The sequence below is a fragment of the Sinocyclocheilus grahami genome, unplaced genomic scaffold (genome assembly GCF_001515645.1).
Source record: "Sinocyclocheilus grahami isolate Dianchi unplaced genomic scaffold, SAMN03320097.WGS_v1.1 scaffold612.1, whole genome shotgun sequence".
Taxonomy (NCBI): Eukaryota; Metazoa; Chordata; class Actinopteri; order Cypriniformes; family Cyprinidae; genus Sinocyclocheilus; species Sinocyclocheilus grahami.
Genome location: NW_015505791.1, coordinates 539453 through 556803, shown reverse-complemented (window position 1 = coordinate 556803; position 17351 = coordinate 539453). Strand labels below are relative to the sequence as shown.

General features: G+C 40.7%; 1 protein-coding gene across 1 annotated transcript in view; it reads right to left on the bottom strand.

The window, feature by feature from the left end:
* LOC107557623 (ankyrin repeat domain-containing protein 50-like) overlaps window positions 1-540 on the bottom strand; it is a 23759-nt gene extending 23219 nt beyond the window's left edge. The window contains exon 1 of the mRNA XM_016241102.1: window positions 382-540. The gene's annotated coding sequence lies outside the window, so the exon portion shown is untranslated. The remainder of the gene's footprint in view (window positions 1-381) is intronic.
* Between the last annotated feature and the right edge of the window lie 16811 nt (window positions 541-17351).

The following is a 17351-nucleotide window of genomic DNA, read 5'->3' as shown; positions in this document are numbered from 1 at the left end:
CACACACACACACACACACACACACACACACACACACACACACACACACACACACACACACACACACACACACACACACGGGTTTCCGTTCAGTAGAAAAGCATCTTCAAATTTAAAAACATGTAACGTTATTTGAATCGTGACGGTTATTTAACGGCTATGTAAACAGTTATTTAACGGCTATTCTAACGAAAACATCCCGTTTACTCTCAATGCGAGCGACGCGACGCGTCAACGCCAGAACGCTCCTGCTGTCGGTGCCGCGAGCGTCGCGGTGATCATAATGGGGTCGTTCTAGTTTGTCGCGTCGCGTCGCGTCACTCGCGGCGACTCTGAGAGGAACTTCAGCCGACCGCGGTAAATATCTGCCAAATATCTCACCTCCAGCGCGTCTGCTCGCTCAGATAGCATATCTCGTCCACAAAGAAACACCCCTGTGACGGTTTTCTGTCGTTATTCCCAATCCCGAAGCTCCCGTTCACATTTTCCGCTCCGGTTGTGTGTCGGTTTGTTCTGTTGAGCTCCTCCCGCAGACCGACGCTCGCCGAGGCCCCGCCCATATAGCATGACGCAATGACGCATGCGCAGAGGATGATGGGAGATGTAGTTCCGTCATACGCGCTCACGCAGACGTTGTAGTTTGTCAACGTTAAACAATACAAACATTGTTAGAAAAAAGAAAAAAGAAGAACGTACATAAACATAAATAAAGTCACGTTATAAAATAAATAAACAATAACCCTTACGAAAATTAACCATGGTTTTATTGTAGTAAAAGTGTGGTAAGGGAATATTATTTGTGCTACAAACCAGAAAGACATAAATAATGTTCATCAGTGTTGGTGAAAGTTACTTATAATGCGTTACAATATTGCGTTACTCCCTAAAAAAAAAGTTACGATAGTTACTTTTTACGGAAAGCAATGCATTGCGTTACTTTTGCGTTACTTTTCAAATCTGGGCTGGGCTCGGTTGTTTGTTTTTAATATAAAAAGTACTATTTCTGTCCGATGTAAAAGCCATTTCATACCAACAGTGAAGTGAATAAGCCTCCGGATGAAGAACGTCCCACACTCTTCAGGAATAAAACATTAAATAATCACAAATGTTAGTTTACACTGTAAAAAAATGATTGTGATTTTAACAGTAAAAGACCGTAAACATGCTACAGTAAAAACCTGTTAACTGGTTAACAGTAAGTTCCCACACTGTAAAAAAAATCCGTAAAATTTACGGTAAAAAACCGGCAGCTGTGGTAACCGTAAAAAATACGGTAGCAATGTTTTACGGTTTTAACTTAAATATACCGTAATTTCATTAACTGATATAATATTCTGGGAATGTCAATTTACGGTTATTCACTGTAAACTATACGGTATTTTTCACTTCCAAAAACGGTATACTACCGTAAAATTAATGTCCAATACATGTAATGTCCAATACAGTTTTTCACTGTATATAGTAGGGGAATTTACCGTTAACCATTTAACAGGTTTTTACTGTAGCATTTTTACAGCCTTTTACCGTTAAATTCACGGTCATTTTTTACAGTGCATACTATATACGGTGAATAAATGTAATTACGTTTAATGTGATTTTACAGTAAAATACTGTTAAAAATACGTTTTTTGGAAGTGGAAAAGAAAAGGTCAATAAGCAAAAACCGCATTATTACATACATAAATAACACCGGTAAATAAAGCGAAATGTTATAATGTACAAACAATAAACACAATAACTAGCCTATAGGCAATTCTGAACGGTTTCAGAAGAAAACAAGAATGAAAAATATAAATGGCTAAACAAGCCAAAACGAATTAGGCTAATCAGTGGCGGCGCTAGGGCGGGGCTTGGCGGGGCCCGTCAGAAACTTGCTTAGCACAGCACCCCCAAGGATTTCCTAATGATGTTCCCTTATTTTGGTGTCACTCAGTAACAGACTATGATTTAACAAAAACAGATTTTGTTATTTTTAGTTAAACTTAATTTTTGTTGTTTGTCTGCGCTCGTCCGCCGCCTTTTGTCTCTTCTCTGACCCCGCAGCTCTCTCCGATAGCTCAGTGTTAGTGGCACTAGTCCAGTGTTTCCAGGTGTTACTCCTGCTATTTCTCCGTGTTGAGAGTTTGGTGTCGCACATATTGCTAAGCATTCTTATCCTTTTCTCCGATGAACTGAACAGGAGTGTGTCCATCTCACAAATGTAGAATCCGTCTCTGCAGTCATCTCAAGCATCTGATTCCAGCAACAGAAGATTTACCCGCGGAATTCTTTCTCTGGTGCTGTTTTGCGGTGTTAGTAATATGTTGTTGTAACTTGCGTTACTGAGATTGTAGCGAGTAATAATATTACCCAAATTTTATTAGTAATGCGTTATATTACTGCGTTACAGCAAAACGTAATATACTACTGTAATATTATTACTTTTGTAATGAATTACTCCCAACACTGTTCAAAACAGATATCAATTTGTTGGTTTATTAACATTACATCAGTTAATGAAATACGGTATTCTGTAATGAAAGTCTGTAAAACCTAAAATGTTGCCAGCATATTTTTTACGGTGAAGTTCTGGCGACCACAGCTGCCGGTATTTTACCGTAAATGTCACCGATTTTTTTTTTACAGTGTACCTAAAGTAATTTTTGCTTATTACTAGTATGGTTGAATTTGATCAACGAACGTCAGCCGCAAAGACACTGTTTAACAAAATTGGATTCGATACGTAGAGGATTTGTGTTATTTAACATATTTAATTATTGCAGGTTTGAGTCATATTCTGAGGTTGCATTTCACCGTTTTCATTCATTTCGAGGAACGCTGAATCTGTTTTTGAGTAAAGGTAAGATCATGTTCACACACAACGCTCTGCACTCACTCCTGATTTCTGTCACCGTGGCAACACCAGAGCTGTCACTCAACACATGGAAACAAAGTGACTAGCGTTACGCATTTGGAAAAGTAGTGTGTTACTTTGATAGTTACTTAACAAAAGTAATCTGATTGCGTAGCTCGCGTTACTTGTAATGTGTTACCCCCAACACTGTTGACATTGAACTACATAGCTGCTGTCAGTGGTGATGCTTCTGCATTATATGAAACCTGAACCTGAAACCCAGCCAGCCAAACCAATCAAGAGAATTTAGATAATTGCTGCAATTTTCTCTCTTTGTGTTGGTTGCAGAATAACTGCCAAATCTGGGGCCTTTGGGGGTCAGAACGGCCCCGGCACTCAGGGCTTTGTGAATATGTAAAGTGCCCTCGGCCAGTCTGTCTCCTGCAGTGTGTCCTTCACACGTCTGTCAGGGTTTTCTGCTTTACCTTCATCAAATGCAGTCTCAACTCTACATGTGCGAAACACAGAAACTCTTGTCCGGTGTCGGTTCAATATGTTTGCTTGGATGCATTTTCAGGAATAACCCACCTGACAAGGAACATTCTCACCACTTTTTTTTTTACGTCATATAAATGTTATGACAAAACGTTCTTAGTGTTTATGAAAACATTCTTATATTTGACATACATTCTCATAATGTTGTGTCTTAGAACAACATTCCCGGAATGTCTTCATGATGTTATTTGTACTTGAAGAACCTTCTATGAAAACGTTTTTAACCTCTAAATAATCATGACTGTCTCTCTGCTCGGTGTTCAGTGAAGGGTTTGTGTCATCACGCTGACCTCTGAAGTGTAAGGGTCAAAGGTTAACAGTGTTCTGACCTCTCATCTCCATCCTGTCACCAGCACTGCAAACTGAGCAAATGAAGACCGTATGCTTGTTAATGTATAAAGATGATTAAACAGTTTTGAATAACTTTGATATTGCTAGTAATATCTCCAGATGAACTCTTACTGGACTGAAGCAGCTCAGCTTTACTTGATTCTCCATCAATCATGTTTTAGAGTCTCAAATCTGATCCTCAGGATCTTTTGAGGAGCGTTTGTTTCCAGAAGCTTTACTTTCACTGTTCCTCAGCGGAGGAATGATCTTCACAAGCCTCCAGAACATCTCACATCTTCTGAGGAGCCTTTATTTCTTCAGCTCTCCATCACTGCATTATATGTTTGGAGCATTTCACTCTCATCTTATTATTACTGGAGATATAGAGCGATGACTGAGATTTATTTAGATCATTTTATGTCAGTTTCATGCTGTAATTTTATAAAGATCTCATTGATTTACATCACAAGCATCAGAATTTCATCATATAAATATCTGCATCTGCACCAGACTGCATATTTTTGCTCAGTTTGAGTCTCTGAATAAAATAGAGATGCTTTACCTTAATATTCTCACTGTATCAGACTATATGAGCCAGAAAAGCCTGATGGATCAACAAAAAACACATATGCAAAGATTCAATAACCTCTACCATTCCAAAAAATAGATGTTTCTGACTATTATGGGTTATCTAGCATATGTCTAGTTTTATTTCTCGAGGAATTTCATAAGGAACACTTATAAGCTGTGAGTTTGCGTGTGTTTGTGTTGAATGCGGGCACATGAAGCCCCAGGCGTGTGTGTTTGAGGGTCTGTGGTGGAGTGTAAGTGTGTGTTGAGTCTTATCAGCAGCATGTGGCTCTTTCGCTCTGAACACTCTCACTGTATCAGACTATATGAGCCAGAAAAGCCTGATGGATCAACAAAAAACACATATGCAAAGATTCAATAAACTCTACCATTCCAAAAAATAGATGTTTCTGACTATTATGGGTTATCTAGCATATGTCTAGTTTTATTTCTCGAGGAATTTCATAAGGAACACTTATAAGCTGTGAGTTTGCGTGTGTTTGTGTTGAATGCAGGCACATGAAGCCCCAGGCGTGTGTGTTTGAGGGTCTGTGGTGGAGTGTAAGTGTGTGTCGAGTCTTATCAGCAGCATGTGTCTGTTTTGACTGCGGCGGTTCAGATTATATCAGTGTGGAGACAGAACGCTTGAGCTCCTCTAACAGCAGTGTGCACTCACTCTGCATCACACCTGATACGGTTACCCTCACGTTCAACAGGTCGGGTCACCTCGCATCCAGAACACGGCTCTCACAGTCTCGCTTAGTAATTTGGTCTTGTTTTAAAGCTGTTTAGTGTCTAATTCAAAGAAATTGAAGAGTTTCTCTGTATTTGATTTGTAGGTCCTCTGCTGCTCAAAGGTCTTTTCAATATGCGAGTCCGGCAAATATGAACATTGTTATGCAACAAATCTAAGTGTAAAGATATTCTGCACATATTCTTCCACACCTGCTCTACAGCTTTTACATGTATGAAGTGACTAACATTTTCAGAACATTCTGGCAATGTTCTCTCAAAGTCAGTGCTTGAAGTGGGCCGAAGTATTGTATACTATACGAAGTATTCTGTACTTCGATATTTTAGTCTTTAGAGTGCAGGCCCTCTTTCGTGCATACCAGCACTTCTGACACTTCTGTTGCCGGTACTCAGAGTCAAAGCGTCAGTGTCTGGGTGATTATGACACTATATAAATCAATCACACTACCAGGAAGGGTCATTGTGCTTATTTAGCATTAATATTTGATATATGTTATCATATCGTTGAGAGAAAACGTTCTGAGATCAACATTCTCAAAATGACCTTATTATGCTGTTATTTGAACTTGATGAACATTCTAAGAAATGTTTCTGTAACCTTTAAATAATGTTCTAATCACAACAAGAAAACTGGATCATTTAATGTTCTTAGAATATATGAAATCATATAATAATATAGAATATATACAATTAAAATTAAAATAACATATTTTGGGGAAAAATAAAGTTAGTAGAATGTTGTATGAAACATTTTTTTTTTTTAAATAATGTTACAATCATGACAAGAATATGAAATATTCTTAGAATATTAAAAATTTACTTTTTTCAACTGTACATACAGTAGTCAAAGCGTCAGTGTCTGGGTGATTATGACACTATATAAATCAATCACACTACCAGGAAGGGTCATTGTGCTTATTTAGCATTAATATTTGATATATGTTATCATATCGTTGAGAGAAAACGTTCTGAGATCAACATTCTCAAAATGACCTTATTATGCTGTTATTTGAACTTGATGAACATTCTAAGAAATGTTTCTGTAACCTTTAAATAATGTTCTAATCACAACAAGAAAACTGGATCATTTAATGTTCTTAGAATATATGAAATCATATAATAATATAGAATATATAAAATTAAAATTAAAATAACATATTTTGGGGAAAAATAAAGTTAGTAGAATGTTGTATGAAACATTTTTTTTTTTTAAATAATGTTACAATCATGACAAGAATATGAAATATTCTTAGAATATAAAAAATTTACTTTTTTCAACTGTACATACAGTTTATTATTATTATTTTTTTTTTGTCTATTTATATTTACATATGTGTGTATTTTTATTCTCATCTTATTTTTATTGTCTGTGTGTTGTTGTTGGAAGCTTGTGACATTAAAACAAATTCCTTGTATGCTCAAGCAATAAAGCTCTTTCTGATTCTGATTCTGATAAAAGTTTTGGGGAAAAATAAGTTATTAGTAGAATGTTCTAAGAAATGGTTTTGCAATCTTTGGGGGTGCAACACGGCATTTCAACGTTTTAGAAATATGTTAAAACAATGTTCCCACAACATTTTTAAAAAACAAATTTTTTTCAATACAATTAATACAAAAATGTTATCTATAAATCGTGAAACGGTTTTCTTCTCAAAAGTTTTGGTTGGATTTTTGTCTAACGTTTTTTAAATGTTACTACTTGTTTCAAAACATTCAGAGAACATTCAAAAGTAACATTCCCATAATGCTAATGCAACATTATGAAATGGAATGTTCCCTTAACATCTGCATGACCAAGAAAAAACATTTCAAAATGTTTCAGAGAAAATTCAGAAATAATGTTTTCATATAATGGGAACAGTAGAAAACATCAGCTCAAAAACACAGACTTATGGGACTGTCCCACACGTCTGACCAAATCTAGCAGTGAACCGTCTGTACAGACTTTTTAAAACACATTAGTGTGAATCAACTTTTAAAAGGCAGCAGAGGAAACACATCAAATCATCGTTGTGTTGTTATTCCATTAACTGGAAGGATAATTCAATCACCGCAGCAGTAGTGGAGACCAGTGTCTCTGTCTGTCTGTCAGAGACCAGGACTGAAGAAGAGACACGTCCACTATCACATCTGTCTGTCTGAACAGTCACGTCTTTTCACAAAAACAAAGGCTCCAGAAGCGGGTTTCATAGAAGAACTATGAAAAGACACTGAAAATACGTTGTAAGTGAGACACTTCAGGACATGAAGGCTGGAAGCATTAATGTGTGTGTTAAGAGCAGCGGCCCACTCGCTTATTATCCACAGAGATGGGTTAAGTAACGAGTGTGTGTGTGTCTGCCCACTCACTGAATGACCAACACCAGCCGTCTCATCCGTTACACTGCAAAAACTTATACTGCATCCCAGTTTGCTTACTTATATTATACAACCTAAAAGTAGGCTATACGTATTGCGCTACTTTGGGCTGTTTTTGACTGGCATGGGCTAGTTTTGGGGACAGTTGTGGCCTAATGGTTAGAGAGTCGGACTTGTAACCCAGAGGTCGCGGGTTTGAGTCTCAGATCCGGCAGGGATTGTCGGTGGGTGGAGTGAATGACCAGCGCTCTCTTATACCTTCAGTACCACGAGGTGTTCACTGTGTGTGTGTGCGTTCACTTGGATGTTTTAAATGCAGAGCACAAATTCAGAATATGGGTCACATACTTTGTCACGCAGACCTGGCTGTATGGAGCAAAGCACATGCTTTCAGTTTAGAATTGTAGCGTACGTTTACCAGCTGAACTAAATTTTTATTTCTATAAAAAAGTGAGGGTGGTGGCGCAGTGGGCAAGTAACGTAATCTGTGTACAACCAAACACTGTAACACAGACTACTGCAGCAAGCCGAGTGTTTATGGAATAATGGGATATATATACTGTATATATATATATATATATATATAGTGCTGTGCAAAAGTCTTAGGCCACTAGTATTTTCACGAAAAAAATTTTTAAATCAGATATTTTTATCTTTTGTTGTAGTGTGTCGGTAGGAAATATCAGTTTACATTTCCAAACATTCATTTGGCCATTAATTGTAATAATGCAGTGAGATTTTTGTGCTCCACACAGAGATCTGATCTGATCATCATCCAGTCTGTCTGGAATGACATGAAGAAACAAAACAAACTGAGACAGACTCAATCCAGAAGAACTGTGTCTCCAAGACGCTTCAAGGAACCTCCTGCAAAGCCACAGTTGTCACAGATCGGCCAGGCTCAGCCACCACCCAATCACTGCGAACACCATCACCTGAGTACTGATTGCACGCACCTGTATGGAATTTGCACTCTCATCAAGACTAATACAAAAGCACACACCTCACGTCACTCCAGTGTCTGGTCTCGTTTGTACGAAGTGGACTCTCTATGCTATCCGTGCTATATATTGAACTACCTACCTACCTGCCTGCCTGCCTGCCTGTTGTACTTGCCTCCTGTGTCTCCTCCAGTGTGTTCTCCTGTGCACTAGTATTTTCACGAAAAAATTTTTTAAATCAGATATTTTTATCTTTTGTTGTAGTGTGTCGGTAGGAAATATCAGTTTACATTTCCAAACATTCATTTGGCCATTAATTGTAATAATGCAGTGAGATTTTTGTGCTCCACACAGAGATCTGATCTGATCATCATCCAGTCTGTCTGGAATGACATGAAGAAACAAAACAAACTGAGACAGACTCAATCCAGAAGAACTGTGTCTCCAAGACGCTTCAAGGAACCTCCTGCAAAGCCACAGTTGTCACAGATTGGCCAGGCTCAGCCACCACCCAATCACTGCGAACACCATCACCTGAGTACTGATTGCACGCACCTGTATGGAATTTGCACTCTCATCAAGACTAATACAAAAGCACACACCTCACGTCACTCCAGTGTCTGGTCTCGTTTGTACGAAGTGGACTCTCTATGCTATCCGTGCTATATATTGAACTACCTACCTACCTACCTACCTACCTGCCTGCTGTACTTGCCTCCTGTGTCTCCTCCAGTGTGTTCTCCTGTGTTCCATTCCTTCGTCTGTTCCAGTGATCATCTCCGTGGATCTTCTTAGTACTCGTCATCTGAAGTGTGTGCTGTCTTCTGTCCCCCTTCCACGATCTCCTGTGAAACCAGAAATTTTTATATTCACCATACAAAGAACTGCTACATTGCCTTTATTACTCACCTGCCATTACCATCTGCATCACTTGCTGTTAATAAACCACAATTTTGTACTCTAATCCTGTCTTCCTCTTCTCTAATCCTCTTCTTTCTTAATCAGAAAATAGGACCAAACAAAGGATTCAGCAAGATGAGTGCAACCGACCCATTCCAGGAGATCGTGGATGCCCTCAAACGGATATTCACTCCCGCAACAGTCACACCACCTGTCACGCCCGTCACCAATGCCGCTCCTTCTTCGACAGTACTTACCAGTCCCATGGCCAAACCAGCGCCCTTCTCTGGCTCGGCGGAGGAGTGCAATGGATTTCTGCTGCAGTGTTTACTCGCACTGGAGATGCAGCCACATCTTTACGCAACGGATAAAGCCAAAATTGGGTTCATCATATCCCTGCTGACGGGGCGAGCACTCCAATGGGCAGAGACCATCTGGTCCCAAGCTGGTACTGATAATTTTATTGCACATTTCCGAGAAGTCTTTGGTAGACCAGCAGGCGATACCTCTGTCTGTGAACAGTTATATAATCTCTGTCAAGGTTCTTTGTCCATAAACTATTATGCCCTCAAGTTCCGAACTCTCGCAGCAGCCAGCTGCTGGAATGAGCGCGCACTTCTCACCACCTAGCGGCAGGGACTAGAGCCGAGAGTGCGGCTTCAGCTCGCAGCCTATGATGACTCCTATGGCTTGGAATGATTTATACAGCTGTCCATCTGATGTTCTACTCGTATACAGTCTTGCATTGCAGAACATCAAATCTCACCATGCACTCCACTCCTTGGCCGGCCAGACACCATCAGCCCTCCAGAACCAGGTTACGAACCCATGCTAGTGGACAGCATTCGACTCTCCTCATGGGAGCGGCAGAGACGGCTGATCCAGAGCTTATGTCTGTACTGTGGAGCTGGGGGGCATGTAATCGCGGCATGCCCAATTCGTCCACCACGACCTATGGTGAGTGTCATTAAGCCATTGATAGTTAATATGCAGCCCCTCACCTCTGTTGTAAAACTTACTGCCTCCGGTATCTCCTTTCCAGTACACGCCCTCCTCGACTCTGGGTCAGCCGGTAACTTCATCTCCGGGAATCTCTGCCGCCAGCTCAATCTCTCAACCATGACCACCAAGACCACCTACCAGGTCCAATCGGTGACCTGAAAGACTCAAGCCGAAGACATGTGCGCCACAGTGTGGGTCTTCTTCACTTACAAGTGGGACAATTACATGAGGAAACACTACATCTCCTGGTTCTGGAGGATTCCACCACTGATGTGATCCTAGGGCATCCTTGGTTGGTGCAACATGATCCCATCATCTCCTGGAGAACTGGTGAGGTCCTGAAGTGGGGCAGTACCTGTTTTCCTGACGTTTCTCAGCCATCACCTCCTCACTCCGACACTCAACTCCACGTCCGTCGAGAAACAGTCAGTCAACGTTCCAATCTGTTACGCCCCCTTCAGTGATGTATTCTGCCCAAAGAAAGCCTCCCAGTTACCTCCGCTCCGGCCATGGGACTGTGCAATAGATCTGATTCCGGGTGAGCCAGTGCCCCGAGGAAAGATTTATCCATTATCACTCCCAGAACAGAAGGCCATGGAGGAGTATACAGAGGAGACTTTACATCAAGGCTACATCCGCCCTTCTACGTCCCCTCAAGCTTTTTCTTCGTGGCCAAAAAGGACGGAGGTTTGAGGCCTTGTATTGATTACCGAGCGCTGAATAAGAGTACCGTCAAATTTCACTATCCACTTCCCCTCGTCCCAGCGGCATTGGAACATCTCTGCGGAGCCACCGTCTTCACCAAGTTAGACCTCCGCAGCTCGTACACCCTCATCCGGATACGTGAGGGGGACGAATGGAAGACCGCATTTGTGACCCCTACTGGCCACTATGAGTATCTCGTCATGCCGTATGGACTGGTAAACGCCCCCTTCGTATTCCAGAATTTCATGCATGAGGTACTCCGGGAGTATCTTCACCGGTTCATCCTCGTATACATTGATGACATCCTAATCTACTCGTGGAGCATGGCTGCACATCGCCACCACGTCGCGGAGGACCTGAAATGCCTGAGAGAATTCCTTCTGTTCCTCAAAGCCGAGAAATGCTCCTTCCATCAGTCCTCAGTGCAGTTCCTTGGATATGTCATCGATAATGGTGGCATCCAGATGGACGAGGGGAAGGCAGAGGCCATCAGGAATTGGCCAGTTCCAACCACCATCAAGGAACTTCAGCGCTTCCTGAGGTTCTTGAACTTTATAGAAGATTCATCCCCCAATACAGCTCCATAACCAGTCCACTCACTAGTCTCTTAAAAAATAAATAAAAATAAATCTCTGTCCTGGTCACCAGTTGCCACTGAAGTCTTTGAAGCCCTCAAGAAAGCTTTCACCTCCGCACCGCTTCTCATCCATCCAGATCCCAACAGGCCCTTCGTGGTGGAGGTGGATGCTTCCACTACAGGAGTAGGAGCGGTGCTTTCTCAACAGCACAAGCATTAAACTCTTTGGAATGAGGATTTGTGAAAGATGAGTGGATTTTCTCTGAACCCCTTTAAACAAAACCATAAAGAACTGAAGAAAACAAGCAAATCTCTGTCTCTTTCAACGCACTTATTTATCTCTCTTTCATCTCTCTTTAATCTCCAGGTGTTACTGTCTCACCTGTTGAGCTCTAAGTGTGTGTGTGAGACTCACCGTTAGCAATGGTGACCAGTGGCAGAAAAGAGCCGCGTTTACCGTAAAATAATGAGACACAAATAGAGGCACTCAGCTGCTTAACCAGGTGACCATTAAACACTCTGACTCACAAAACACACACACTCACACACACAGCTGCTTTCTCACCTCAAACACACCTCCATCAGAGGAAACAATAGGCATGTGTTCCTGTAGCTCAAACAAGGCACTAGCAATGCTGAATACAATTAGTCGCTTTGGATAAAAGTGTCTGCCAAATGCATAAATATAATGTAAAATGTAACAATCAGCCTCTCTTGATGAGTTACACTCACATATTCACTCTGAAAAATTAAGTTATTTGTCTGCAAAGTCAGTTTTGGCCAGTTCCAACCACCATCAAGGAACTTCAGCGCTTCCTGAGGTTCTTGAACTTTATAGAAGATTCATCCCCCAATACAGCTCCATAACCAGTCCACTCACTAGTCTCTTAAAAAATAAATAAAAATAAATCTCTGTCCTGGTCACCAGTTGCCACTGAAGTCTTTGAAGCCCTCAAGAAAGCTTTCACCTCCGCACCGCTTCTCATCCATCCAGATCCCAACAGGCCCTTCGTGGTGGAGGTGGATGCTTCCACTACAGGAGTAGGAGCGGTGCTTTCTCAACAGCACAAGCATTAAACTCTTTGGAATGAGGATTTGTGAAAGATGAGTGGATTTTCTCTGAACCCCTTTAAACAAAACCAAAAAGAACTGAAGAAAACAAGCAAATCTCTGTCTCTTTTAGTGCACTTATTTATCTCTCTTTCATCTCTCTTTCGTCTCTCCAGGTGTTACTGTCTCACCTGTTGAGCTCTAAGTGTGTGTGTGTGTGACTCACCGTTAGCAATGGTGACCAGTGGCAGAAAAGAGCCGCGTTTACCGTAAAATAATGAGACACAAATAGAGGCACTCAGCTGCTTAACCAGGTGACCATTAAACACTCTGACTCACAAAACACACACACAGCTGCTTTCTCACCTCAAACACGCCTCCATCAGAGGAAACAATAGGCATGTGTTCCTGTAGCTCAAACAAGGCACTAGCAATGCTGAATACAATTAGTCGCTTTGGATAAAAGTGTCTGCCAAATGCATAAATATAATGTAAAATGTAACAATCAGCCTCTCTTGATGAGTTACACTCACATATTCACTCTGAAAAATTAAGTTATTTGTCTGCAAAGTCAGTTGTAAAAATAAAAATAAATGAAAATAAAAGAATCATTCCAGAAAATTTCATGCCGACTTTAAACAAGCATTAAACCAGTGTCCCAAACAATCACAACCGTCTTAAAACACAATGTGAAGATGTGTGAGCCTCACAGTAAACACATTCACAAAAGTTTGTGTTTAATATAATATTCGGTCTCAGCAGCATCATATGAAAACTGTCAGCTGAAGATGCCATTAGATCAGAAATACTCATCTGAAGAGAGTAAAGCAGCACAGAGAACCAGAAACCACACAATCTCTAGAGTTACACAGGGATGATATTTTTACACACGGTCATTTTAAAACAGTCTCTGATTGTCAGCAAAATGAAAGAGTGCTACGGGACACACAAATCGGATCAGAACACTTACTATGCACAGTGTGGACAGTCCAATCGGAAACACACATTCCTAATCATATTTATACTGACCGTCTGAACAAGACTCTAGTGTAGAGATTTGCAGAAAATATTGAGCAAATTGGATCATGTGTGAAAACAGGTGAAATGTGTTAAAAGTTTTGAGAAATGTGTCTTTGTTTCGAGAACTGAATGAATGGTTTGAGAAATTGGTCCAAATTAATCAGTTAAAGTGTGTTAACAATCGAGAAAAACTGTAAAAAAAATAATTAACAAGCTGTAACCTAAAAATAAAAAACAATTCTGAGGTTAACAGCTAGATGTATGACAATAAAAACAGCGGTTCGTGACGCCGGAAGATAGAAGAACACAAAACACTGAAAAGTGCTGGAGCTTCATAATGAAAATTAATTATTGACTCTGTGTGATAATTTGAACTAAAAAAAGTAATTTTGATAGTAATAATAAAAATTGTGACACTAAAATAAAAGTAAAAGACTGATTTCCATCAACACAAACAGAGAAAGCACAGAAACACAGAGTCACCGAATCACACACACACTCACACACACACACACAGATCTTACTGCCTATCCACCTTTTTCTTGCCATAAATTCTATGGGTCATCAGCTTCATTCTTCTCATATTCATTATATCACATTAGAGCTACAGATTCTAGTATTTGACACTTACACTCTCTGTGAACTTTCTAGGAAATGGTTTGGATGATAAAACATCTGCTGAGAACATAAATGTCCATCTAATTAGATTTATTAGAATTATTTATAACTTTAGAGTGGTTAGAGATACTGAAACTTCACAAGGACCCTTAAGAGACGCTCTGGTCTGAATTGGTTTTAATACACTGAAGCATTGCTAATATACAGCCTTACTTCATGTTTGGGGTCTTCATGGTCAAATTCATCAATATGTTACAGGCAAATAAAAATATATTTTATCAGGTTTGAGGATCACCTGTTGCAATTTTGATGAACATTACTCAGAATCTATATTATCGAGTTCACTGATTTCACCAAGACGTAATAAATCAGAAGGAAAAATTAGGTAAAAGCTGAAATGTTAGTGAAGTGTTTGACAGCTAAATATATCTTCCAGAAGAAAGAGCTGAGAGAAATGATTCCTAAGAGATTTCCAGATCTGAAAGCCATTTGTCTCTTTCAGAAGAAGATGATCAGATGAGAGTCTGACTGATGATTATATAATAAGACACTCATGAAATGTTTCTCTGTGAGTCTCTGTCACAGCAGGATCTGCTCAAGTCCACTATGATCCTGTTCTTCTAGATCTCTGTTACCTGCAGGAACTGGATGTGATCCTGTGTGTGTGAAAGCTGCTCCAGCTCAGCGTCTCTCCTCCTCAGATCATTGATCTCCTGCTTCAGTCGCTCCAGTCGTCCTTCAGCTCGACTCACTGCAGTCTTCTCCTGATCTCTGATCAGCCGTATCAGCTCAGAGCGGCTTCTCTCAATGGAGCGGATGAGCTCAGTAAAGATCCTCTCACTGTCCTCCACTGCTGTCTGTGCAGAGCGCTGTTAGGACACACAGTGATTCAGGCTTCAATGAGTCTGAACTGAGACGGAGACAAACTTCTCTTCTTCTCCAGACTCACCTTATGAGACTCCACAGCCTCTCTCTGCTGCTGAAGATCTTTCTCTCTCTGCTGGATTCTCTGCCGAAATGTCTTCTGCGTCTCCTTAAGCTGCTTCTGCATAATAATGACGGCTTTGTATTTTCTTCCAGTACAGACGTCACACTGCACATCTCCAGCTCCAGCGTCACAGTCAGCAGAGAGTTTGGTCTTCTTCAGTTTCTCCACCACTTCAGCCAGCATGGTGTTTCTAGCTAAAGCAGGTCTTGGACTGAAGGTCTGTCTGCACTGAGGGCAGCTGTAGACTCTCATCTGATCCTCCTGATCCCAGCAGCCTGTAATACAGATCTTACAGTAACTGTGTCCACAGGGAATGGCCACTGGATCCTTCAGGAGATCCAGACACACTGCACACAAGAACTCATCCTGAGAAACTCTGGCTTCTGCCATTTTACTGCATGAATACAGAAACACAAACACACAGCAGTTCAACTACACTTCAGCTTCTCTTTCTCTGAACTCATGTGCTTCCTGGTTCTGTGTTTGAGTGACGTCTGTAAAACAGGTGTGCCTGCAAGTCTGTAAAGCAGGTTCCACATTCCTGGTTCAGTAGTCACACACACACACACACACAAACACACACACAGGTTTGTTTTTGTGAAAAGTGGGGACATCCCATAGGCGTAATGGTTTTTATACTGTACAGACCATATATTCTATTGCCCTACACCAACCCTACCCCTAAACCTACTCCTTACAGGAGACTTTGTGCTATTTCAGATTTTCAATACACTCCATTCTGTGTGATTTATAAGCGTTTTGAAAAGTGGGGACATGGGGTAATGTCCTGAAAAGTCACCTTCTCCTGTATTTACGCCTGAAGTGTGCATATGAAGCAGACTCGCTTCGAGAATCGAGGGGTCGATATAAACTTCCCTCGTCCACTTCACGAAGTGGAACGCACTTCAAAATGGCAGCGGGGATTCCCCCGAGGGGGAAGTTCGCGAGTGCGTGTCTTAAAGTGGAGTGGAACGCAGCCCATGATGGGAAACGACTTCTTCTTCTTCTGATGTTTTTTAAATGGTCCTTACCGCCACCTACTGATCTGGAGTGTGGAGTGAACATTGATTTGGTAGAGAGAAGGATATATACATATATATAAAAAAGAGGGGAAAAAACACCACAATTACAATTTTTATTCTTTCCATATTTCCTGTTTTTTTTAGATAATTGAACACTTCTTCTTTAATTTTTGATTGCATTGGTCTATTCCCTAGTAATATCTTGAGTGATACTTTATCATATCCCATCAAACCTCATTTATGATTAAGTTGATTTATTTCTCTTTCATACGCATCACATTCTAGAAGAATGTGCTTTACTGTTTCTGGATTACCACATTTATCCCATCTTCCATTTTCATGCTTATGGGAAACGACTGGCTGACGACGCAGCTTATGCTCATTGGTTCAGACAACTGTGATGTTGAGTTCTCTTCTAAAATGTTTTATTTTTTTAAATCTGATTTCATGTGATTATGTATTTAAATTATGCTTGAATATTCCCAAACACTATGACAGTGCGATCTCTGTGTGAGATATGTGATTGTTGTCAACAGCTTCTTTGAATCACATTCAGCCACTATTACCCACCCTCTTAAAATCCATTTTATAGTTGTTTATCGACCCCCAGGACCACTAGGCAACTTCGTGGAAGAATTAGATGTGCTGCTCTCAAACTTTCCTGAGGATGGTACTCCCCTATTTATGCTTGGAGACTTCAACATCCACCTAGATAAACCTCAGGCTGCAGACTTCCACACTCTGCTTGCTTCTTTTGATCTCAAGCAAGTATTAACTACGGCTCACAAATCAGGCAACCAATTGGTGAGTATCAACAGCTCCTTTGAATCACATTCAGCCACTATTACCCACCCTCTTAAAATCCATTTTATAGTTGTTTATCGACCCCCAGGACCACTAGGTAACTTCGTGGAAGAATTAGATGTGCTGCTCTCAAACTTTCCTGAGGATGGTACTCCCCTATTTATGCTTGGAGACTTCAACATCCACCTAGATAAACCTCAGGCTGCAGACTTCCACACTCTGCTTGCTTCTTTTGATCTCAAGCAAGTATTAACTACGGCTCACAAATCAGGCAACCAATTGGACCTTATTTACACACGACACTGCTCCACTGATCATGTGCTGG